Raw genomic sequence first — 25,252 nt, 5'->3', positions numbered from 1 at the left:
AAAAATGCTGGTGACGAAAAATGACGAAAAATGCTGGTGACGAAAAATGACGAAAAATGCTGGTGACGAAAAATGACGAAAAATGCTGGTGACGAAAAATGACAAAAAATGCTGGTGACGAAAAATGCTGGTGACGAAAAATGCTGGTGACGAAAAATGAGGAAAAATGCTGGTGACGAAAAAATGCTGGTGACGAAAAATGCTGGTGACGAAAAATGCTGGTGACGAAAAAATGCTGGTGACGAAAAATGACGAAAAATGCTGGTGACGAAAAATGACGAAAAATGCTGGTGACGAAAAATGACGAAAAATGCTGGTGACGAAAAATGACAAAAAATGCTGGTGACGAAAAATGCTGGTGACGAAAAATGCTGGTGACGAAAAATGAGGAAAAATGCTGGTGACGAAAAAATGCTGGTGACGAAAAATGCTGGTGACGAAAAATGCTGGTGACGAAAAAATGCTGGTGACGAAAAATGACGAAAAATGCTGGTGACGAAAAATGACGAAAAATGCTGGTGACGAAAAATGACGAAAAATGCTGGTGACGAAATATGCTGGTGACGAAAAATGACGGTGCTGGTGACGAAAAAATGCTGGTGACGAAAAATGACGAAAAATGCTGGTGACGAAAAATGCTGGTGACGAAAAATGAGGAAAAATGCTGGTGACGAAAAATGAGGAAAAATGCTGGTGACGAAAAAATGCTGGTGACGAAAAATGACGAAAAATGCTGGTGACGAAAAATGCTGGTGACGAAAAAATGCTGGTGACGAAAAAATGCTGGTGACGAAAAATGACGAAAAATGCTGGTGACGAAAAAATGCTGGTGACGAAAAATGACGAAAAATGCAGGTGACGAAAAATGCTGGTGACAAAAAATTACGAAAAATGCTGGTGACGAAAAATGACGAAAAATGCTGGTGACGAAATATGCTGGTGACGAAAAATGACGAAAAATGCTGGTGACGAAAAATGACGGAAAATGCTGGTGACGAAAAAATGCTGGTGACGAAAAATGACGAACAATGCTGGTGACGAAAAATGACGAAAAATGCTGGTGACGAAAAATGACGAAAAATGCTGGTGACGACAAAATGCTGGTGACGAAAAATGACGAAAAATGCTGTTGACGAAAAATGCTGGTGACGAAAAAATGCTGGTGACGAAAAATGACAAAAAATGCTGGTGACGAAAAATGACGAAAAATGCTGGTGACGAAAAAATGCTGGTGACGAAAAATGACGAAAAATGCTGGTGACGAAAAATGACGAAAAATGCTGGTGACGAAAAATGACAAAAAATGCTGGTGACGAAAAAATGCTGGTGACGAAAAATGACGAAAAAAGCTGGTGACGAAAAAATGCTGGTGACGAAAAATGCTGGTGACGAAAAAATGCTGGTGACGAAAAATGAGGAAAAATGCTGGTGACGAAAAATGCTGGTGACGAAAAATGAGGAAAAATGCTGGTGACGAAAAAATGCTGGTGACGAAAAATGCTGGTGACGAAAAATGCTGGTGACGAAAAAATGCTGGTGACGAAAAATGCTGGTGACTAAAAATGACGAAAAATGCTGGTGACGAAAAAATGCTGGTGACGAAAAATGACGAAAAATGACGAAAAATGCTGGTGACGAAAAAATGCTGGTGACGAAAAATGACGAAAAATGCTGCCGACGAAAAAATGCTGGTGACGAAAAATGACGAAAAATGCAGGTGACAAAAAATGCCGAAAAATGCTGGTGACGAAAAATGCTGGTGACGAAAAATGACGAAAAATGCTGGTGACGAAAAATGACGAAAAATGCTGGTGACGAAATATGCTGGTGACGAAAAATGACGAAAAATGCTGGTGACGAAAAATGACGGTGCTGGTGACGAAAAAATGCTGGTGACGAAAAATGACGAACAATGCTGGTGACGAAAAATGACAAAAAATGCTGGTGACGAAAAATGACGAAAAATGCTGGTGACGACAAAATGCTGGTGACGAAAAATGACGAAAAATGCTGTTGACGAAAAATGCTGGTGACGAAAAAATGCTGGTGACGAAAAATGACGAAAAATGCTGGTGACGAAAAATGACGAAAAATGCTGGTGACGAAAAAATGCTGGTGACGAAAAATGACGAAAAATGCTGGTGACGAAAAATGACGAAAAATGCTGGTGACGAAAAAATGCTGGTGACAAAAAATGACGAAAAATGCTGGTGACGAAAAATGACGAAAAATGCTGGTGACGAAAAATGACGAAAAATGCTGGTGACGAGAAAATGCTGGTGACGAAAAATGACGAAAAATGCTGGTGACGAAAAAATGCTGGTGACGAAAAATGACGAAAAATGCTGGTGACGAAAAAATGCTGGTGACGAAAAATGACGAAAAATGCAGGTGACGAAAAATGCCTAAAAATGCTGGTGACGAAAAATGACGAAAAATGCTGGTGACGAAAAATGACGAAAAATGCTGGTGACGAAAAATGCTGGTGACGAAAAATGACGAAAAATGCTGGTGACGAAAAATGACGGAAAATGCTGGTGACGAAAAAATGCTGGTGACGAAAAATGACGAACAATGCTGGTGACGAAAAATGACGAAAAATGACGAAAAATGACGAAAAATGCTGGTGACGAAAAATGACGAAAAATGCTGGTGACGAAAAATGACGAAAAATGCTGGTGACGACAAAATGCTGGTGACGAAAAATGCTGTTGACGAAAAATGCTGGTGACGAAAAAATGCTGGTGACGAAAAATGACGAAAAATGCTGGTGACGAAAAATGACGAAAAATGCTGGTGACGAAAAAATGCTGGTGACGAAAAATGACGAAAAATGCTGGTGACGAAAAATGACGAAAAATGCTGGTGACGAAAAAATGCTGGTGACGAAAAATGACGAAAAATGCTGGTGACGAAAAATGCTGGTGACGAAAAATGACGAAAAATGCTGGTGACGAGAAAATGCTGGTGACGAAAAATGACGGAAAATGCTGGTGACGAAAAATGACGAAAAATGCTGGTGACGAAAAATGACGAAAAATGCTGGTGACGAAAAAATGCTGGTGACGAAAAATGACGAAAAATGCTGGTGACGAAAAAAAAATATGTTAGGAGTACGTTTCAGGCAATTGGTAGTGACACAATGGTGAAAAAATGACGAAAAAAAAATGACGAAAAATGCTGGTGACGAAAAATGACGAAAAATGCTGGTGACGAAAAAATGCTGGTGACGAAAAAATGCTGGTGACGAAAAATGCTGGTGACGAAAAATGCTGGTGACGAAAAAATGCTGGTGACGAAAAATGCTGGTGACGAAAAATGCTGGTGACGAAAAAATGCTGGTGACGAAAAATGCTGGTGACGAAAAAATGCTGGTGACGAAAAATGACGAAAAATGCTGGTGACGAAAAATGCTGGTGACGAAAAATGCTGGTGACGAAAAAATGCTGGTGACGAAAAATGACGAAATATGCTGGTGAAGAAAAAATGCTGGTGACGAAAAATGCTGGTGACGAAAAAATGCTGGTGACGAAAAATGACGAAATATGCTGGTGATGAAAAAATGCTGGTGACGAAAAAAAAGAGTTGAATGTTAGTACTTTGTAGTGACTTTTTTTTCCGTCCCTAACATTCATCGAGCTCTGGACTTAATACATTTTCTTTTTACCGAAACGATTTTCTTTTTACCGAAACGATTTTCTTTTTACCGAAACGAAAGTTTCGGTAAAAACGAAAAATGCTGGAAAAATGCTGGTGACGAAAAAATGCTGGTGACGAAAAATGACGAAAAATGCTGGTGACGAAAAAATGCTGGTGACGAAAAATGAGCAAAAATGCTGGTGACGAAAAATGCTGGTGACGAAAAATGACCAAAAATGCTGGTGACGAAAAATGACGAAAAATGCTGGTGACGAAAAAATGCTGGTGACGAAAAATGCGGGTGACGAAAAATGCTGGTGACGAAAAAATGCTGGTGACGAAAAATGACGAAAAATGCTGGTGACGAAAAAATGCTGGTGACGAAAAATGACGAAAAATGCTGGTGACGAAAAAATAATGGTGACGAAAAATGCTGGTGACGAAAAAATGCTGGTGAAAAAATGCTGGTGACGAAAAATGACGAAAAATGCTGGTGACGAAAAATGACGAAAAATGCTGGTGACGAAAAAATGCTGGTGACGAAAAATGACGGAAAATGCTGGTGACGAAAAATGACGAAAAATGCTGATGACGGAAAATGCTGGTGACGAAAAAATGCTGGTGACGAAAAATGACGAAAAATGCTGGTGACGAAAAATGACGAAAAATGCTGGTGACGAAAAATGCTGGTGACGAAAAATGACGAAAAATGCTGGTGACGAAAAAATGCTGGTGACGAAAAATGACGAAAAGTGCTGGTGACGAAAAATGACGAAAAATGCTGGTGACGAAAAATGACGAAAAATGCTGGTGACGAAAAATGACGAAAAATGCTGGTGACGAAAAAATGCTGGTGACGAAAAATGACGGAAAATGCTGGTGACGAAAAATGACGAAAAATGCTGATGACGGAAAATGCTGGTGACGAAAAAATGCTGGTGACGAAAAATGACGAAAAATGCTGGTGACGAAAAATGACGAAAAAATGCTGGTGACGAAAAATGACGAAAAATGCTGGTGACGAAAAATGCTGGTGACGAAAAAATGCTGGTGACGAAAAATGACGAAAAATGCTGGTGACGAAAAATGACAAAAAATGCTGGTGACGAAAAATGACGAAAAATGTTGGTGACGAAAAAATGCTGGTGACGGAAAATGACGAAAAATGCTGGTGACGAAAAATGACAAAAAATGCTGGTGACGAAAAAATGCTGGTGACGAAAAATGACGAAAAAAGCTGGTGACGAAAAATGCCGAAAAATGCTGGTGACAAAAAATGACGAAAAAATGCTGGTGACGAAAAATGACGAAAAATGACAAAAAATGCTGGTGACGAAAAAATGCTGGTGACGAAAAAAAATAGTTGAATGTTAGTACTTTGTAGTGACTTTTTTTTCCGTCCCTAACATTCATCGAGCTCTGGACTTAATACATTTTCTTTTTACCGAAACGATTTTCTTTTTACCGAAACGAAAGTTTCGGTAAATTTAAAAAATTTGAGTTGAATGTTAGTACTTTTTAGTGACTTTTTTTTACGTCCCTAACATTCATCGAGCTCTGGACTAGGTAAATTTTCTTTTTCCCGAAACGTTTGCCGAAACGAAAGTTTTGGAAAATCGTCCCCCCAAAAACCTGTTAGGAGTACGTTTCAGGCAATTTAGAGTTGATTGGTAGTACTTTGTAGTGACTTTTTTTTTTTGTCCCTAACATTCATCGAGCTCTGGACTTAGTACATTTTTTTTTTCACCATTGTGTCACTACCAATTGCCTGAAACGTACTCCTAACATGTTTTTGGGGGAACAATTTTTTTTTCGTTTCGGTAGTGACACCATTGTGTCACTACCGAAACGGAAAAAAAATGACAGAGCGTACTCCTAACAGGTTTTTGGGGGGACGATTTTGACCGAAACAGAAAAAAAATTACTAAGTCCAGAGCTCGATGAATGTTAGGGACCAAAAAAATCACCAAGTGTGGAGACCAAAATCTTCCCCCCAAAAACCTCTTAGGAGTACGTTTCAGGCAATTTAGAGTTGATTGGTAGTACTTTGTAGTGACTTTTTTTTTGGTCCCTAACATTCATCGAGCACTGGACTTAGTACTTTTTTTTTTCACCATTGTGTCACTACCAATTGCCTGAAACGTACTCCTAACATGTTTTTGGGGAAACATTTTTTTGACGAAAAAATGCTGGTGACGAAAAATGACGAAAAATGCTGGTGACGAAAAAATGCTGGTGACGAAAAATGACGAAAAATGCTGGTGACGAAAAATGCTGGTGACGAAAAATGACGAAAAATGCTGGTGACGAAAAATGACGAAAAATGATGGTGACGAAAAATGACGAAAAATGCTGGTGACGAAAAAATAATGGTGACGAAAAATGCTGGTGACGAAAAAATGCTGGTGAAAAAATGCTGGTGACGAAAAATGACGAAAAATGCTGGTGACGAAAAATGACGAAAAATGCTGGTGACGAAAAAATGCTGGTGACGAAAAATGACGGAAAATGCTGGTGACGAAAAATGACGAAAAATGCTGATGACGGAAAATGCTGGTGACGAAAAAATGCTGGTGACGAAAAATGACGAAAAATGCTGGTGACGAAAAATGACGAAAAATGCTGGTGACGAAAAATGCTGGTGACGAAAAATGCTGGTGACGAAAAATGACGAAAAATGCTGGTGACTAAAAAATGCTGGTGACGAAAAATGACGAAAAATGCTGGTGACGAAAAATGACGAAAAATGCTGGTGACGAAAAATGACGAAAAATGCTGGTGACGAAAAAATGCTGGTGACGAAAAATGACGGAAAATGCTGGTGACGAAAAATGACGAAGAATGCTGATGACGGAAAATGCTGGTGACGAAAAAATGCTGGTGACGAAAAATGACGAAAAATGCTGGTGACGAAAAATGACGAAAAAATGCTGGTGACGAAAAATGACGAAAAATGCTGGTGACGAAAAATGCTGGTGACGAAAAAATGCTGGTGACGAAAAATGACGAAAAATGCTGGTGACGAAAAATGACAAAAAATGCTGGTGACGAAAAATGACGAAAAATGTTGGTGACGAAAAAATGCTGGTGACGGAAAATGACGAAAAATGCTGGTGACGAAAAAATGCTGGTGACGAAAAATGACGAAAAATGCTGGTGACGAAAAATGCTGGTGACGAAAAAATGCTGGTGACGAAAAATGACGAAAAATGCTGGTGACGAAAAAATGCTGGTGACGAAAAATGACGAAATGTGCTGGTGACAAAAAATGACGAAAAATGCTGGTGACAAAAAATGACAAAAAATGCTGGTGACGAAAAAATGCTGGTGACGAAAAATGACGAAAAATGCTGGTGACGAAAAAATGCTGGTGACGAAAAATGCTGGTGACGAAAAATGACGAAAAATGCTGGTGACGAAAAAATGCTGGTGACGAAAAATGACGAAAAATGCTGGTGACGAAAAATGCTGGTGACGAAAAATGCTGGTGACGAAAAAATGCTGGTGACGAAAAATGACTAAAAAATGCTGGTGACGAAAAAATGCTGGTGACGAAAAATGCTGGTGACGAAAAATGACGATAAATGCTGGTGATGAAAAAATGCTGGTGACGAAAAAAAAGAGTTGAATGTTAGTACTTTGTAGTGACTTTTTTTTCCGTCCCTAACATTCATCGAGCTCTGGACTTAATACATTTTCTTTTTACCGAAACGATTTTCTTTTTACCGAAACGATTTTCTTTTTACCGAAACGAAAGTTTCGGTAAAAACGAAAAATGCTGGAAAAATGCTGGTGACGAAAAAATGCTGGTGACGAAAAATGACGAAAAATGCTGGTGACGAAAAAATGCTGGTGACGAAAAAAGAGCAAAAATGCTGGTGACGAAAAATGCTGGTGACGAAAAATGACCAAAAATGCTGGTGACGAAAAATGACGAAAAATGCTGGTGACGAAAAAATGCTGGTGACGAAAAATGACGAAAAATGCGGGTGACGAAAAATGCTGGTGACGAAAAAATGCTGGTGACGAAAAATGACGAAAAATGCTGGTGACGAAAAAATGCTGGTGACGAAAAATGACGAAAAATGCTGGTGACGAAAAAATAATGGTGACGAAAAATGCTGGTGACGAAAAGATGCTGGTGAAAAAATGCTGGTGACGAAAAATGACGAAAAATGCTGGTGACGAAAAATGACGAAAAATGCTGGTGACGAAAAAATGCTGGTGACGAAAAATGACGGAAAATGCTGGTGACGAAAAATGACGAAAAATGCTGATGACGGAAAATGCTGGTGACGAAAAAATGCTGGTGACGAAAAATGACGAAAAATGCTGGTGACGAAAAATGACGAAAAATGCTGGTGACGAAAAATGCTGGTGACGAAAAATGCTGGTGACGAAAAATGACGAAAAATGCTGGTGACGAAAAAATGCTGGTGACGAAAAATGACGAAAAATGCTGGTGACGAAAAATGACGAAAAATGCTGGTGACGAAAAATGACGAAAAATGCTGGTGACGAAAAATGACGAAAAATGCTGGTGACGAAAAAATGCTGGTGACGAAAAATGACGGAAAATGCTGGTGACGAAAAATGACGAAAAATGCTGATGACGGAAAATGCTGGTGACGAAAAAATGCTGGTGACGAAAAATGACGAAAAATGCTGGTGACGAAAAATGACGAAAAAATGCTGGTGACGAAAAATGACGAAAAATGCTGGTGACGAAAAAATGCTGGTGACGAAAAATGCTGGTGACGAAAAATGCTGGTGACGAAAAAATGCTGGTGACGAAAAATGACGAAATATGCTGGTGAAGAAAAAATGCTGGTGACGAAAAATGACGAAAAATGCTGGTGATGAAAAATGACAAAAAATGCTGGTGACGAAAAATGACGAAAAATGTTGGTGACGAAAAAATGCTGGTATCGGAAAATGACGAAAAATGCTGGTGACGAAAAAATGCTAGTGACGAAAAATGACGAAAAATGCTGGTGACGAAAAATGCTGGTGACGAAAAAATGCTGGTGACGAAAAATGACGAAAAATGCTGGTGACGAAAAAATGCTGGTGACGAAAAATGACGAAATGTGCTGGTGACAAAAAATGACGAAAAATGCTGGTGACAAAAAATGAAAAAAAATGCTGGTGACGAAAAAATGCTGGTGACGAAAAATGACGAAAAATGCTGGTGACGAAAAAATGCTGGTGACGAAAAATGCTGGTGACGAAAAATGACGAAAAATGCTGGTGACGAAAAAATGCTGGTGACGAAAAATGACGAAAAATGCTGGTGACGAAAAATGCTGGTGACGAAAAATGCTGGTGACGAAAAAATGCTGGTGACGAAAACTGACGAAAAAATGCTGGTGACGAAAAAATGCTGGTGACGAAAAATGCTGGTGACGAAAAATGACGATAAATGCTGGTGATGAAAAAATGCTGGTGACGAAAAATGATGGTGACGAAAAAATGCTGGTGACGAAAAATGACGAAAAATGCTGGTGACGAAAAAATGCTGGTGACGAAAAATGACGAAAAATGCTGGTGACAAAAAATGACGAAAAATGCTGGTGACAAAAAATGACGAAAAATGCTGGTGACGAAAAAATGCTGGTGACGAAAAATGACGAAAAATGCTGGTGACGAAAAAATGCTGGTGACGAAAAATGCTGGTGACGAAAAATGACGAAAAATGCTGGTGACGAAAAAATGCTGGTGACGAAAAATGACGAAAAATGCTGGTGACGAAAAATGCTGGTGACGAAAAAATGCTGGTGACGAAAAATGACTAAAAAATGCTGGTGACGAAAAAATGCTGGTGACGAAAAATGATGGTGACAAAAAATGACGATAAATGCTGGTGACGAAAAAATGCTGGTGACGAAAAATGCTGGTGACGAAAAATGCTGGTGACGAAAAATGCTGCTGACGAAAAAATGCTGGTGACGAAAAATGACGAAAAATGCTGGTGACGAAAAAATGCTGGTGACGAAAAATGACGAAAAATGCGGGTGACGAAAAATGCTGGTGACGAAAAAATGCTGGTGACGAAAAATGACGAAAAATGCTGGTGACGAAAAAATGCTGGTGACGAAAAATGACGAAAAATGCTGGTGACGAAAAAATGCTGGTGACGAAAAATGACGAAAAACGCTGGACGAAAAAATGCTGGTGACGAAAAATGACGAAAAATGCTGGTGACGAAAAATGACGAAAAATGCTGGTGACGAAAAATGACGAAAAATGCTGGTGACGAAAAAATGCTGGTGACGAAAAATGACGAAAAACGCTGGTGACGAAAAAATGCTGGTGACGAAAAATGACGATAAATGCTGGTGATGAAAAAATGCTGGTGACGAAAAAAAAGAGTTGAATGTTAGTACTTTGTAGTGACTTTTTTTTCCGTCCCTAACATTCATCGAGCTCTGGACTTAATACATTTTCTTTTTACCGAAACGATTTTCTTTTTACCGAAACGATTTTCTTTTTACCGAAACGAAAGTTTCGGTAAAAACGAAAAATGCTGGAAAAATGCTGGTGACGAAAAAATGCTGGTGACGAAAAATGACGAAAAATGCTGGTGACGAAAAAATGCTGGTGACGAAAAAAGAGCAAAAATGCTGGTGACGAAAAATGCTGGTGACGAAAAATGACCAAAAATGCTGGTGACGAAAAATGACGAAAAATGCTGGTGACGAAAAAATGCTGGTGACGAAAAATGACGAAAAATGCGGGTGACGAAAAATGCTGGTGACGAAAAAATGCTGGTGACGAAAAATGACGAAAAATGCTGGTGACGAAAAAATGCTGGTGACGAAAAATGACGAAAAATGCTGGTGACGAAAAAATAATGGTGACGAAAAATGCTGGTGACGAAAAGATGCTGGTGAAAAAATGCTGGTGACGAAAAATGACGAAAAATGCTGGTGACGAAAAATGACGAAAAATGCTGGTGACGAAAAAATGCTGGTGACGAAAAATGACGGAAAATGCTGGTGACGAAAAATGACGAAAAATGCTGATGACGGAAAATGCTGGTGACGAAAAAATGCTGGTGACGAAAAATGACGAAAAATGCTGGTGACGAAAAATGACGAAAAATGCTGGTGACGAAAAATGCTGGTGACGAAAAATGCTGGTGACGAAAAATGACGAAAAATGCTGGTGACGAAAAAATGCTGGTGACGAAAAATGACGAAAAATGCTGGTGACGAAAAATGACGAAAAATGCTGGTGACGAAAAATGACGAAAAATGCTGGTGACGAAAAATGACGAAAAATGCTGGTGACGAAAAAATGCTGGTGACGAAAAATGACGGAAAATGCTGGTGACGAAAAATGACGAAAAATGCTGGTGACTAAAAAATGCTGGTGACGAAAAATGACGAAAAATGCTGGTGACGAAAAATGACGAAAAATGCTGGTGACGAAAAATGACGAAAAATGCTGGTGACGAAAAAATGCTGGTGACGAAAAATGACGGAAAATGCTGGTGACGAAAAATGACGAAAAATGCTGATGACGGAAAATGCTGGTGACGAAAAAATGCTGGTGACGAAAAATGACGAAAAATGCTGGTGACGAAAAATGACGAAAAAATGCTGGTGACGAAAAATGACGAAAAATGCTGGTGACGAAAAATGCTGGTGACGAAAAAATGCTGGTGACGAAAAATGACGAAAAATGCTGGTGACGAAAAATGACAAAAAATGCTGGTGACGAAAAATGACGAAAAATGTTGGTGACGAAAAAATGCTGGTGACGGAAAATGACGAAAAATGCTGGTGACGAAAAATGACAAAAAATGCTGGTGACGAAAAAATGCTGGTGACGAAAAATGACGAAAAAAGCTGGTGACGAAAAATGCCGAAAAATGCTGGTGACAAAAAATGACGAAAAAATGCTGGTGACGAAAAATGACGAAAAATGACAAAAAATGCTGGTGACGAAAAAATGCTGGTGACGAAAAAAAATAGTTGAATGTTAGTACTTTGTAGTGACTTTTTTTTCCGTCCCTAACATTCATCGAGCTCTGGACTTAATACATTTTCTTTTTACCGAAACGATTTTCTTTTTACCGAAACGAAAGTTTCGGTAAATTTAAAAAATTTGAGTTGAATGTTAGTACTTTTTAGTGACTTTTTTTTACGTCCCTAACATTCATCGAGCTCTGGACTAGGTAAATTTTCTTTTTCCCGAAACGTTTGCCGAAACGAAAGTTTTGGAAAATCGTCCCCCCAAAAACCTGTTAGGAGTACGTTTCAGGCAATTTAGAGTTGATTGGTAGTACTTTGTAGTGACTTTTTTTTTTTGTCCCTAACATTCATCGAGCTCTGGACTTAGTACATTTTTTTTTTCACCATTGTGTCACTACCAATTGCCTGAAACGTACTCCTAACATGTTTTTGGGGGAACAATTTTTTTTTCGTTTCGGTAGTGACACCATTGTGTCACTACCGAAACGGAAAAAAAATGACAGAGCGTACTCCTAACAGGTTTTTGGGGGGACGATTTTGACCGAAACAGAAAAAAAATTACTAAGTCCAGAGCTCGATGAATGTTAGGGACCAAAAAAATCACCAAGTGTGGAGACCAAAATCTTCCCCCCAAAAACCTCTTAGGAGTACGTTTCAGGCAATTTAGAGTTGATTGGTAGTACTTTGTAGTGACTTTTTTTGGTCCCTAACATTCATCGAGCACTGGACTTAGTACTTTTTTTTTTCACCATTGTGTCACTACCAATTGCCTGAAACGTACTCCTAACATGTTTTTGGGGAAAACATTTTTTTGACGAAAAAATGCTGGTGACGAAAAATGACGAAAAATGCTGGTGACGAAAAAATGCTGGTGACGAAAAATGACGGAAAATGCTGGTGACGAAAAATGACGAAAAATGCTGATGACGGAAAATGCTGGTGACGAAAAAATGCTGGTGACGAAAAATGACGAAAAATGCTGGTGACGAAAAATGACGAAAAATGCTGGTGACGAAAAATGCTGGTGACGAAAAATGACGAAAAATGCTGGTGCCTAAAAAATGCTGGTGACGAAAAATGACGAAAAATGCTGGTGACGAAAAATGACGAAAAATGCTGGTGACGAAAAATGACGAAAAATGCTGGTGACGAAAAAATGCTGGTGACGAAAAATGACGGAAAATGCTGGTGACGAAAAATGACGAAAAATGCTGATGACGGAAAATGCTGGTGACGAAAAAATGCTGGTGACGAAAAATGACGAAAAATGCTGGTGACGAAAAATGACGAAAAAATGCTGGTGACGAAAAATGACGAAAAATGCTGGTGACGAAAAATGCTGGTGACGAAAAAATGCTGGTGACGAAAAATGACGAAAAATGCTGGTGACGAAAAATGACAAAAAATGCTGGTGACGAAAAATGACGAAAAATGTTGGTGACGAAAAAATGCTGGTGACGGAAAATGACGAAAAATGCTGGTGACGAAAAAATGCTGGTGACGAAAAATGACGAAAAATGCTGGTGACGAAAAATGCTGGTGACGAAAAAATGCTGGTGACGAAAAATGACGAAAAATGCTGGTGACGAAAAAATGCTGGTGACGAAAAATGACGAAATGTGCTGGTGACAAAAAATGACGAAAAATGCTGGTGACAAAAAATGACAAAAAATGCTGGTGACGAAAAAATGCTGGTGACGAAAAATGACGAAAAATGCTGGTGACGAAAAAATGCTGGTGACGAAAAATGCTGGTGACGAAAAATGACGAAAAATGCTGGTGACGAAAAAATGCTGGTGACGAAAAATGACGAAAAATGCTGGTGACGAAAAATGCTGGTGACGAAAAATGCTGGTGACGAAAAAATGCTGGTGACGAAAAATGACTAAAAAATGCTGGTGACGAAAAAATGCTGGTGACGAAAAATGCTGGTGACGAAAAATGACGATAAATGCTGGTGATGAAAAAATGCTGGTGACGAAAAAAAAGAGTTGAATGTTAGTACTTTGTAGTGACTTTTTTTTCCGTCCCTAACATTCATCGAGCTCTGGACTTAATACATTTTCTTTTTACCGAAACGATTTTCTTTTTACCGAAACGATTTTCTTTTTACCGAAACGAAAGTTTCGGTAAAAACGAAAAATGCTGGAAAAATGCTGGTGACGAAAAAATGCTGGTGACGAAAAATGACGAAAAATGCTGGTGACGAAAAAATGCTGGTGACGAAAAAAGAGCAAAAATGCTGGTGACGAAAAATGCTGGTGACGAAAAATGACCAAAAATGCTGGTGACGAAAAATGACGAAAAATGCTGGTGACGAAAAAATGCTGGTGACGAAAAATGACGAAAAATGCGGGTGACGAAAAATGCTGGTGACGAAAAAATGCTGGTGACGAAAAATGACGAAAAATGCTGGTGACGAAAAAATGCTGGTGACGAAAAATGACGAAAAATGCTGGTGACGAAAAAATAATGGTGACGAAAAATGCTGGTGACGAAAAGATGCTGGTGAAAAAATGCTGGTGACGAAAAATGACGAAAAATGCTGGTGACGAAAAATGACGAAAAATGCTGGTGACGAAAAAATGCTGGTGACGAAAAATGACGGAAAATGCTGGTGACGAAAAATGACGAAAAATGCTGATGACGGAAAATGCTGGTGACGAAAAAATGCTGGTGACGAAAAATGACGAAAAATGCTGGTGACGAAAAATGACGAAAAATGCTGGTGACGAAAAATGCTGGTGACGAAAAATGCTGGTGACGAAAAATGACGAAAAATGCTGGTGACGAAAAAATGCTGGTGACGAAAAATGACGAAAAATGCTGGTGACGAAAAATGACGAAAAATGCTGGTGACGAAAAATGACGAAAAATGCTGGTGACGAAAAATGACGAAAAATGCTGGTGACGAAAAAATGCTGGTGACGAAAAATGACGGAAAATGCTGGTGACGAAAAATGACGAAAAATGCTGATGACGGAAAATGCTGGTGACGAAAAAATGCTGGTGACATAAAAATGACGAAAAATGCTGGTGACGAAAAATGACGAAAAAATGCTGGTGACGAAAAATGACGAAAAATGCTGGTGACGAAAAAATGCTGGTGACGAAAAATGCTGGTGACGAAAAATGCTGGTGACGAAAAAATGCTGGTGACGAAAAATGACGAAATATGCTGGTGAAGAAAAAATGCTGGTGACGAAAAATGACGAAAAATGCTGGTGATGAAAAATGACAAAAAATGCTGGTGACGAAAAATGACGAAAAATGTTGGTGACGAAAAAATGCTGGTATCGGAAAATGACGAAAAATGCTGGTGACGAAAAAATGCTAGTGACGAAAAATGACGAAAAATGCTGGTGACGAAAAATGCTGGTGACGAAAAAATGCTGGTGACGAAAAATGCTGGTGACGAAAAAATGCTGGTGACGAAAAATGACGAAATGTGCTGGTGACAAAAAATGACGAAAAATGCTGGTGACAAAAAATGAAAAAAAATGCTGGTGACGAAAAAATGCTGGTGACGAAAAATGACGAAAAATGCTGGTGACGAAAAAATGCTGGTGACGAAAAATGCTGGTGACGAAAAATGACGAAAAATGCTGGTGACGAAAAAATGCTGGTGACGAAAAATGACGAAAAATGCTGGTGACGAAAAATGCTGGTGACGAAAAATGCTGGTGACGAAAAAATGCTGGTGACGAAAACTGACGAAAAAATGCTGGTGACGAAAAAATGCTGGTGACGAAAAATGCTGGTGACGAAAAATGACGATAAATGCTGGTGATGAAAAAATGCTGGTGACGAAAAATGATGGTGACGAAAAAATGCTGGTGACGAAAAATGACGAAAAATGCTGGTGACGAAAAAATGCTGGTGACGAAAAATGACGAAAAATGCTGGTGACAAAAAATGACGAAAAATGCTGGTGACAAAAAATGACGAAAAATGCTGGTGACGAAAAAATGCTGGTGACGAAAAATGACGAAAAATGCTGGTGACGAAAAAATGCTGGTGACGAAAAATGCTGGTGACGAAAAATGACGAAAAATGCTGGTGACGAAAAAATGCTGGTGACGAAAAATGACGAAAATTGCTGGTGACGAAAAATGCTGGTGACGAAAAAATGCTGGTGACGAAAAATGACTAAAAAATGCTGGTGACGAAAAAATGCTGGTGACGAAAAATGATGGTGACAAAAAATGACGATAAATGCTGGTGACGAAAAAATGCTGGTGACGAAAAATGCTGGTGACGAAAAATGCTGGTGACGAAAAATGCTGCTGACGAAAAAATGCTGGTGACGAAAAATGACGAAAAATGCTGGTGACGAAAAAATGCTGGTGACGAAAAATGACGAAAAATGCGGGTGACGAAAAATGCTGGTGACGAAAAAATGCTGGTGACGAAAAATGACGAAAAATGCTGGTGACGAAAAAATGCTGGTGACGAAAAATGACGAAAAATGCTGGTGACGAAAAAATGCTGGTGACGAAAAATGACGAAAAACGCTGGACGAAAAAATGCTGGTGACGAAAAATGACGAAAAATGCTGGTGACGAAAAATGACGAAAAATGCTGGTGACGAAAAATGACGAAAAATGCTGGTGACGAAAAAATGCTGGTGACGAAAAATGACGAAAAACGCTGGTGACGAAAAAATGCTGGTGAAAAAATGCTGGTGACGAAAAATGACGAAACATGCTGGTGACGAAAAATGACGAAAAATGCTGGTGACGAAAAAATGCTGGTGACGAAAAATGACGAAAAATGCTGGTGACGAAAAAATGCTGGTGACGAAAAATGCTGGTGACGAAAAATGCTGGTGACGAAAAAATGCTGGTGACGAAAAATGACGAAAAATGCTGGTGACGAAAAAATGCTGGTGAAAAAATGACGAAAAATGCAGGTTCCCGTCCCTAACATTCATCGAGCTCTGGACTTAGTAAATTTTCTTTTTACCGAAACGTTTTGCCGAAACTAAAGTTTTGGAAAATCGTCCCCCCAAAAACCTGTTAGGAGTACGTTTCAGGCAATTTAGAGTTGATTGGTAGTACTTTTTAGTGACTTTTTTTTTCGTCCCTAACATTCATCGAGCTCTGGACTGAAAAAATGCTGGTGACGAAAAATGACGAAAAATGCTGGTGACGAAAAAATGCTGGTGACGAAAAATGACGAAAAACGCTGGACGAAAAAATGCTGGTGACAAAAAATGACGAAAAATGCTGGTGACGAAAAATGACGAAAAATGCTGGTGACGAAAAATGACGAAAAATGCTGGTGACGAAAAAATGCTGGTGACGAAAAATGACGAAAAACGCTGGTGACGAAAAAATGCTGGTGAAAAAATGCTGGTGACGAAAAATGACGAAAAATGCTGGTGACGAAAAATGACGAAAAATGCTGGTGACGAAAAAATGCTGGTGACGAAAAATGACGAAAAATGCTGGTGACGAAAAAATGCTGGTGACGAAAAATGCTGGTGACGAAAAATGCTGGTGACGAAAAAATGCTGGTGACGAAAAATGACGAAAAATGCTGGTGACGAAAAAATGCTGGTGACGAAAAATGACGAAAGATGCAGGTGACGAAAAATGCCGAAAAATGCTGGTGACGAAAAATGACGAAAAATGCTGGTGACGAAAAATGACGAAAAATGCTGGTGACGAAAAATGACGGAAAATGCTGGTGACGAAAAAATGCTGGTGACGAAAAATGACGAACAATGCTGGTGACGAAAAATGACGAAAAATGCTGGTGACGAAAAATGACGAAAAATACTGGTGACGAAAAATGACGAAAAATGCTGGTGACGAAAAATGACGAAAAATGCTGGTGACGACAAAATGCTGGTGACGAAAAATGACGAAAAATGCTGTTGACGAAAAATGCTGGTGACGAAAAAATGCTGGTGACGAAAAATGACGAAAAATGCTGGTGACGAAAAATGACGAAAAATGCTGGTGACGAAAAATGACGAAAAATGCTGGTGACGAAAAATGACGAAAAATGCTGGTGACGAAAAATGACAAAAAATGCTGGTGACGAAAAAATGCTGGTGACGAAAAAAAAGAGTTGAATGTTAGTACTTTGTAGTGACTTTTTTTTCCGTCCCTAACATTCATCAAGCTCTGGACTTAATACATTTTCTTTTTACCGAAACGATTTTCTTTTTACCGAAACGATTTTCTTTTTACCGAAACGTTTTGCCGAAACGAAAGTTTTGGAAAATCGTCCCCCCAAAAACCTGTTAGGAGTACGTTTCAGGCAATTTAGAGTTGATTGGTAGTACTTTTTAGTGACTTTTTTTTTCGTCCCTAACATTCATCGAGCTCTGGACTAGGTAAATTTTCTTTTTCCCGAAACGTTTGCCGAAACGATAGTTTTGGAAAATCGTCCACCCAAAAACCTGTTAGGAGTACGTTTCAGGCAATTTAGAGTTGATTGGTAGTGCTTTTTAGTGACTTTTTTTTTTCGTCCCTAACATTCATCGAGCTCTGGACAATGTAAATTTTCTTTTTACCGAAACGTTTTGCCGAAACGAAAGTTTTATAAAATCGTCCCCCCAAAAACCTGTTAGGAGTACGTTTCAGGCAATTTAGAGTTGATTGGTAGTACTTTTTTTCCCGTCCCTAACATTCATCGAGCTCTGGACTAGGTAAATTTTCCTTTTCCCGAAACGTTTGCCGAAACGAAAGTTTTGGAAAATCGTCCCCCCAAAAAAAAAAAATGCTGGTGACGAAAAATGCTGGTGACGAAAAATGACGAAAAATGCTGGTGACGAAAAAATGCTGGTGACGAAAAATGACGAACAATGCTGGTAACGAAAAATGCCGAAAAATGCTGGTGACGAAAAATGACGAAAAATGCTGGTGACGAAAAAATGCTGGTGACGAAAAATGACGAAAAATGCTGGTGACGAAAAATGACGAAAAATGCTGGTGACGACAAAATGCTGGTGACGAAAAATGACGAAAAATGCTGTTGACGAAAAATGCTGGTGACGAAAAAATGCTGGTGACGAAAAATGACGAAAAATGCTGGTGACGAAAAATGACGAAAAATGCTGGTGACGAAAAAATGCTGGTGACGAAAAATGACGAAAAATGCTGGTGACGAAAAATGACGAAAAATGCTGGTGACGAAAAATTACGAAAAATGCTGGTGACGAAAAATTACGAAAAATGCTGGTGACGAAAAAATGCTGGTGACGAAAAATGACGAAAAATGTTGGTGACGAAAAAATGCTGGTGACGAAAAATGACGAAAAATGACAAAAAATGCTGGTGACGAAAAAATGCTGGTGACGAAAAATGACGAAAAATGACGAAAAATGACGAAAAATGACGAAAAATGACGAAAAATGACGAAAAATGCTGGTGACGAAAAATGCTGGTGACGAAAAAATGCTGGTGACGAAAAATGACGAAAAATGCTGGTGACGAAAAATGACAAAAAATGCTGGTGACGAAAAATGACGAAAAATGCTGGTGACGAAAAAACGCTGGTGACGAAAAATGCTGGTGACGAAAAATGCTGGTGACGAAAAAATGCTGGTGACGAAAAATGACGAAAAATGCTGGTGACGAAAAATGACGAAAAATGCTGGTGACGAAAAATGACGAAAAATGCTGGTGACGAAAAATGACGAAAAAATGCTGGTGACGAAAAATGACGAAAAATGCTGGTGACGAAAAAATGCTGGTGACGAAAAATGACGAAAAATGCTGGTGACGAAAAAATGCTGATGACGAAAAATGACGGAAAATGCTGGTGACGAAAAAATGCTGGTGACGAAAAATGACGAAAAATGCTGGTGACGAAAAATGCTGGTGACGAAAAAATGCTGGTGACGAAAAATGACGAAAAATGCTGGTGACGAAAAATGACAAAAAATGCTGGTGACGAAAAATGACGAAAAATGCTGGTGACGAAAAAACGCTGGTGACGAAAAATGCTGGTGACGAAAAATGCTGGTGACGAAAAAATGCTGGTGACGAAAAATGACGAAAAATGCTGGTGACGAAAAAATGCTGGTGACGAAAAATGACGAAAAATGCTGGTGACGAAAAATGACGAAAAATGCTGGTGACGAAAAATGACGAAAAATGCTGGTGACGAAAAAATGCTGGTGACGAAAAATGACGAAAAATGCTGGTGACGGAAAAATGCTGATGATGAAAAATGACGGAAAATGCTGGTGACGAAAAATGCTGGTGACGAAAAATGCTGGTGACGAAAAAATGCTGGTGACGAAAAATGACGAAAAATGCTGGTGACGAAAAAATGCTGGTGACGAAAAAAAAGAGTTGAATGTTAGTACTTTGTAGTGACTTTTTTTTCCGTCCCTAACATTCATCGAGCTCTGGACTTAATACATTTTCTTTTTACCGAAACGATTTTCTTTTTACCGAAACGATTTTCTTTTTACCGAAACGAAAGTTTCGGTAAATTTAAAAATTTAGAGTTGAATGTTAGTACTTTGTAGTGACTTTTTTTTTCGTCCCTAACATTCATCGAGCTCTGGACTTAGTAAATTTTCTTTTTACCGAAACGTTTTGCCGAAACGAAAGTTTTGGAAAATCGTCCCCCCAAAAACCTGTTAGGAGTACGTTTCAGGCAATTTAGAGTTAATTGGTAGTACTTTTTAGTGACTTTTTTTTTCGTCCCTAACATTCATCGAGCTCTGGACTAGGTCAATTTTCTTTTTCCCGAAACGTTTGCCGAAACGAAAGTTTTGGAAAATCGTCCCCCCAAAAACCTGTTAGGAGTACGTTTCAGGCAATTTAGAGTTGATTGGTAGTACTTTGTAGTGACTTTTTTTTTTGGTCCCTAACATTCATCGAGCTCTGGACTTAGTACATTTTTTTTTTACCATTGTGTCACTACCGAACCGAAAGTTTGTCACTACCGAAACGAAAGTTAAATCCGAAAAAATCACTAAGTGTGGAGGCCAAAATCGTCCCCCCAAAAACCTGTTAGGAGTACGTTTCAGGCAATTTAGAGTTGATTGGTAGTACTTTGTAGTGACTTTTTTTTTTGGTCCCTAACATTCATCGAGCTCTGGACTTAGTAAATTTTTTTTCACCATTGTGTCACTACCGAAACGAAAGTTTGTCACTACCGAAACGAAAGTTAAATCCGAAAAAATCACTAAGTGTGGAGGCCAAAATCGTCCCCCCAAAAACCTGTTAGGAGTACGTTTCAGGCAATTTAGAGTTGATTGGTAGTACTTTGTAGTGACTTTTGTTTTTGGTCCCTAACATTCATCGAGCTCTGGACTTAGTACATTTTTTTTTCACCATTGTGTCACTACCGAAACGAAAGTTTGTCACTACCGAAACGAAAGTTAAATCCGAAAAAATCACTAAGTGTGGAGGCCAAAATCGTCGCCCCAAAAACCTGTTAGGAGTACGTTTCAGGCAATTTAGAGTTGATTGGTAGTACTTCGTAGTGACTTTTTTTTTTGGTCCCTAACATTCATCGAGCTCTGTACTTAGTAAAAAAAGAATTCACCATTGTGTCACTACCGAAACGAAAGTTTGTCACTACCGAAACGAAAGTTAAATCCGAAAAAATCACTAAGTGTGGAGGCCAAAATCATCCCCCCAAAAACTTGTTAGGAGTACGTTTCAGGCAATTTAGAGTTGATTGGTAGTACTTTGTAGTGACTTTTTTTTTTGGTCCCTAACATTCATCGAGCTCTGGACTTCGTACATTTTTTTTTTCACCATTGTGTCACTACCGAAACGAAAGTTTGTCACTACCGAAACGAAAGTTAAATCCGAAAAAATCACTACGTGTGGAGGCCAAAATCGTCCCCCCAAAAACCTGTTAGGAGTACGTTTCAGGCAATTTAGAGTTGATTGGTAGTACTTTGTAGTGACTTTTTTTTTTTGGTCCCTAACATTCATCGAGCTCTGGACTTAGTACATTTTTTTTTCACCATTGTGTCACTACCGAAACGAAAGTTTGTCACTACCGAAACGAAAGTTAAATCCGAAAAAATCACTAAGTGTGGAGGCCAAAATCGTCCCCCCAAAAACCTGTTAGGAGTACGTTTCAGGCAATTTAGAGTTGATTGGTAGTACTTTGTAGTGACTTTTTTTTTGGTCCCTAACATTCATCGAGCTCTGTACTCAGTAAAAAAAGAATTCACCATTGTGTCACTACCGAAACGAAAGTTTGTCACTACCGAAACGAAAGTTAAATCCGAAAAAATCACTAAGTGTGGAGGCCAAAATCGTCCCCCCAAAAACCTGTTAGGAGTACGTTTCAGGCAATTTAGAGTTGATTGGTAGTACTTTGTAGTGACTTTTTTTTTTTGTCCCTAACATTCATCGAGCTCTGGACTTAGTACATTTTTTTTTCACCATTGTGTCACTACCGAAACGAAAGTTTGTCACTACCGAAACGAAAGTTAAATCCGAAAAAATCACTAAGTGTGGAGGCCAAAATCGTCCCCCCAAAAACCTGTTAGGAGTACGTTTCAGGCAATTTAGAGTTGATTGGTAGTACTTTGTAGTGACTTTTTTTTTGGTCCCTAACATTCATCGAGCTCTGTACTCAGTAAAAAAAGAATTCACCATTGTGTCACTACCGAAACGAAAGTTTGTCACTACCGAAACGAAAGTTAAATCCGAAAAAATCACTAAGTGTGGAGGCCAAAATCGTCCCCCCAAAAACCTGTTAGGAGTACGTTTCAGGCAATTTAGAGTTGATTGGTAGTACTTTGTAGTGACTTTTTTTTTTTGGTCCCTAACATTCATCGAGCTCTGGACTTAGTACATTTTTTTTTTCACCATTGTGTCACTACCGAAACGAAAGTTTGTCACTACCGAAACGAAAGTTAAATCCGAAAAAATCACTAAGTGTGGAGGCCAAAATCGTCCCCCCAAAAACCTCTTAAGAGTACGTTTCAGGCAATTTAGAGTTGATTGGTAGTACTTTGTAGTGACTTTTTTTTTTGGTCCCTAACATTCATCGAGCTCTGTACTTAGTAAAAAAAGAATTCACCATTGTGTCACTACCGAAACGAAAGTTTGTCACTACCGAAACGAAAGTTAAATCCTAAAAAATCACTAAGTGTGGAGGCCAAAATCGTCCCCCCAAAAACCTGTTAGGAGTACGTTTCAGGCAATTTAGAGTTGATTGGTAGTACTTTGTAGTGACTTTTTTTTTTGGTCCCTAACATTCATCGAGCTCTGTACTTAGTAAAAAAAGAATTCACCATTGTGTCACTACCGAAACGAAAGTTTGTCACTACCGAAACGAAAGTTAAATCCGAAAAAATCACTAAGTGTGGAGGCCAAAATCGTCCCCCCAAAAACCTCTTAAGAGTACGTTTCAGGCAATTTAGAGTTGATTGGTAGTACTTTGTAGTGACTTTTTTTTTTGGTCCCTAACATTCATCGAGCTCTGTACTTAGTAAAAAAAGAATTCACCATTGTGTCACTACCGAAACGAAAGTTTGTCACTACCGAAACGAAAGTTAAATCCGAAAAAATCACTAAGTGTGGAGGCCAAAATCGTCCCCCCAAAAACCTGTTAGGAGTACGTTTCAGGCAATTTAGAGTTGATTGGTAGTACTTTGTAGTGACTTTTTTTTTTGGTCCCTAACATTCATCGAGCTCTGTACTTAGTAAAAAAAGAATTCACCATTGTGTCACTACCGAAACGAAAGTTTGTCACTACCGAAACGAAAGTTAAATCCGAAAAAATCACTAAGTGTGGAGGCCAAAATCGTCCCCCCAAAAACCTGTTAGGAGTACGTTTCAGGCAATTTAGAGTTGATTGGTAGTACTTTGTAGTGACTTTTTTTTTGGTCCCTAACATTCATCGAGCTCTGGACTTAGTACATTTTTTTTTTCACCATTGTGTCACTACCGAAACGAAAGTTTGTCACTACCGAAACAAAAGTTAAATCCGAAAAAATCACTAAGTGTGGAGGCCAAAATCGTCCCCCCAAAAACCTGTTAGGAGTACGTTTCAGGCAATTTAGAGTTGATTGGTAGTACTTTGTAGTGACTTTTTTTTTTGGTCCCTAACATTCATCGAGCTCTGGACTTAGTATTTTTTTTTTCACCATTGTGTCACTACCGAAACGAAAGTTGGTCACTACCGAAACGAAAGTTAAATCCGAAAAAATCATTAAGTGTGGAGGCCAAAATCGTCCCCCCAAAAACCTGTTAGGAGTACGTTTCAGGCAATTTAGAGTTGATTGGTAGTACTTTGTAGTGACTTTTTTTTTGGTCCCTAACATTCATCGAGCTCTGGACTTAGTCTTTTTTTTTTTCACCATTGTGTCACTACCGAAACGAAAGTTTGTCACTACCAAAACAAAAGTTAAATCCGAAAAAATCACTAAGTGTGGAGGCCAAAATCGTCCCCCCAAAAACCTCTTAGGAGTACGTTTCAGGCAATTTAGAGTTGATTGGTAGTACTTTGTAGTGACTTTTTTTTTGGTCCCTAACATTCATCGAGCTCTGGACTTAGTAAAAAAAAAAATTCACCATTGTGTCACTACCGAAACGAAAGTATGTCACTACCGAAACGAAAGTTAAATCCGAAAAAATCACTAAGTCCAGAGCTCTTAGTGAAAATTAAAATTATTTTCACTAAAAATTATTTTCACTAAATTAAATTATTTTGTCATTCAATTTTCAAATAGCTTGTGTATATGCAGTATGCAACTCATACGACAGTTCTACCAGTAGAGAGCAGCAAATCGAGCCATTGATCACCTCGTTGATTCGCTCGCCCCCTCCCAAACAGGCTCACGTGACATCCGGATGTTTACGTTTTCGACAATCTCTGATCGGGTTAAAATACGATGTTATACGCGACTACGATGACTGATCGTCACCCAGACCAAAGAGAATAGACGTAGACCTCTCCGTTCGTTTTTTCTACCGTGTGAAAAACCTTGACTTTCCCTATTCTGGCCGAAAATGACCGCGGGAAAAAAATGAGAACCGGAAACGCAAAACTCTTACCTGAGCTGACTGAATTTCTGTAATTATCTGCCATAATGTTATCATTTCCTGGTGTGTCTGGTGGCTCAGTCGGTAGAGCTCTTGCCTTTGGATCACAAGATCATAGGTTCGATCTGGGGCACCGCCAAACTCAGCATATGAGTATCACGCCTTGGGTGTGGTAAGTCATGCGGTTAGTAAAAGGAGCTGGTAGGTATTCTGCTCCACCTCAGCCAAAGGGTCTAGCGCATTGAAACAGGCATAGACTCCTGCATTCTTGGCTGATACCCACAATAAGTCTCTCCTACCTACTTACTTACTTACTTACTTACAGGCTCAGCCAGTGGGTGCATGGACTATATCCGTAGAGAAATAATTTAGTAGCCAGTTACTGCTCACAAGTCCAACATCCCACTACTCCGACTACGTGGCTTCCGCGTGCGGTTAGGGTTAGGGATAGGTTTAATAATGTCGGAACAATGACATGTCGGAACAATGACATGTAACCTTAGTAGCCTAGGTCAGTAGAACTTGCCACATTCAAACTGTAATTTTGTAACTCGCGAGCAAGCTAGTGTTATTGAAACATGCATGACAACTTACAAATATGCAATTCAGAGTGGCTTATTGGCGGTATCAGCCATGAATGAGGGTGTA

This window comes from Gymnoscopelus microlampas (assembly GCF_963454915.1).
Source record: "Gymnoscopelus microlampas genome assembly, chromosome: 2".
Lineage (NCBI taxonomy): Eukaryota > Metazoa > Chordata > Actinopteri > Myctophiformes > Myctophidae > Gymnoscopelus > Gymnoscopelus microlampas.
This window is presented reverse-complemented; position numbering follows the sequence as displayed.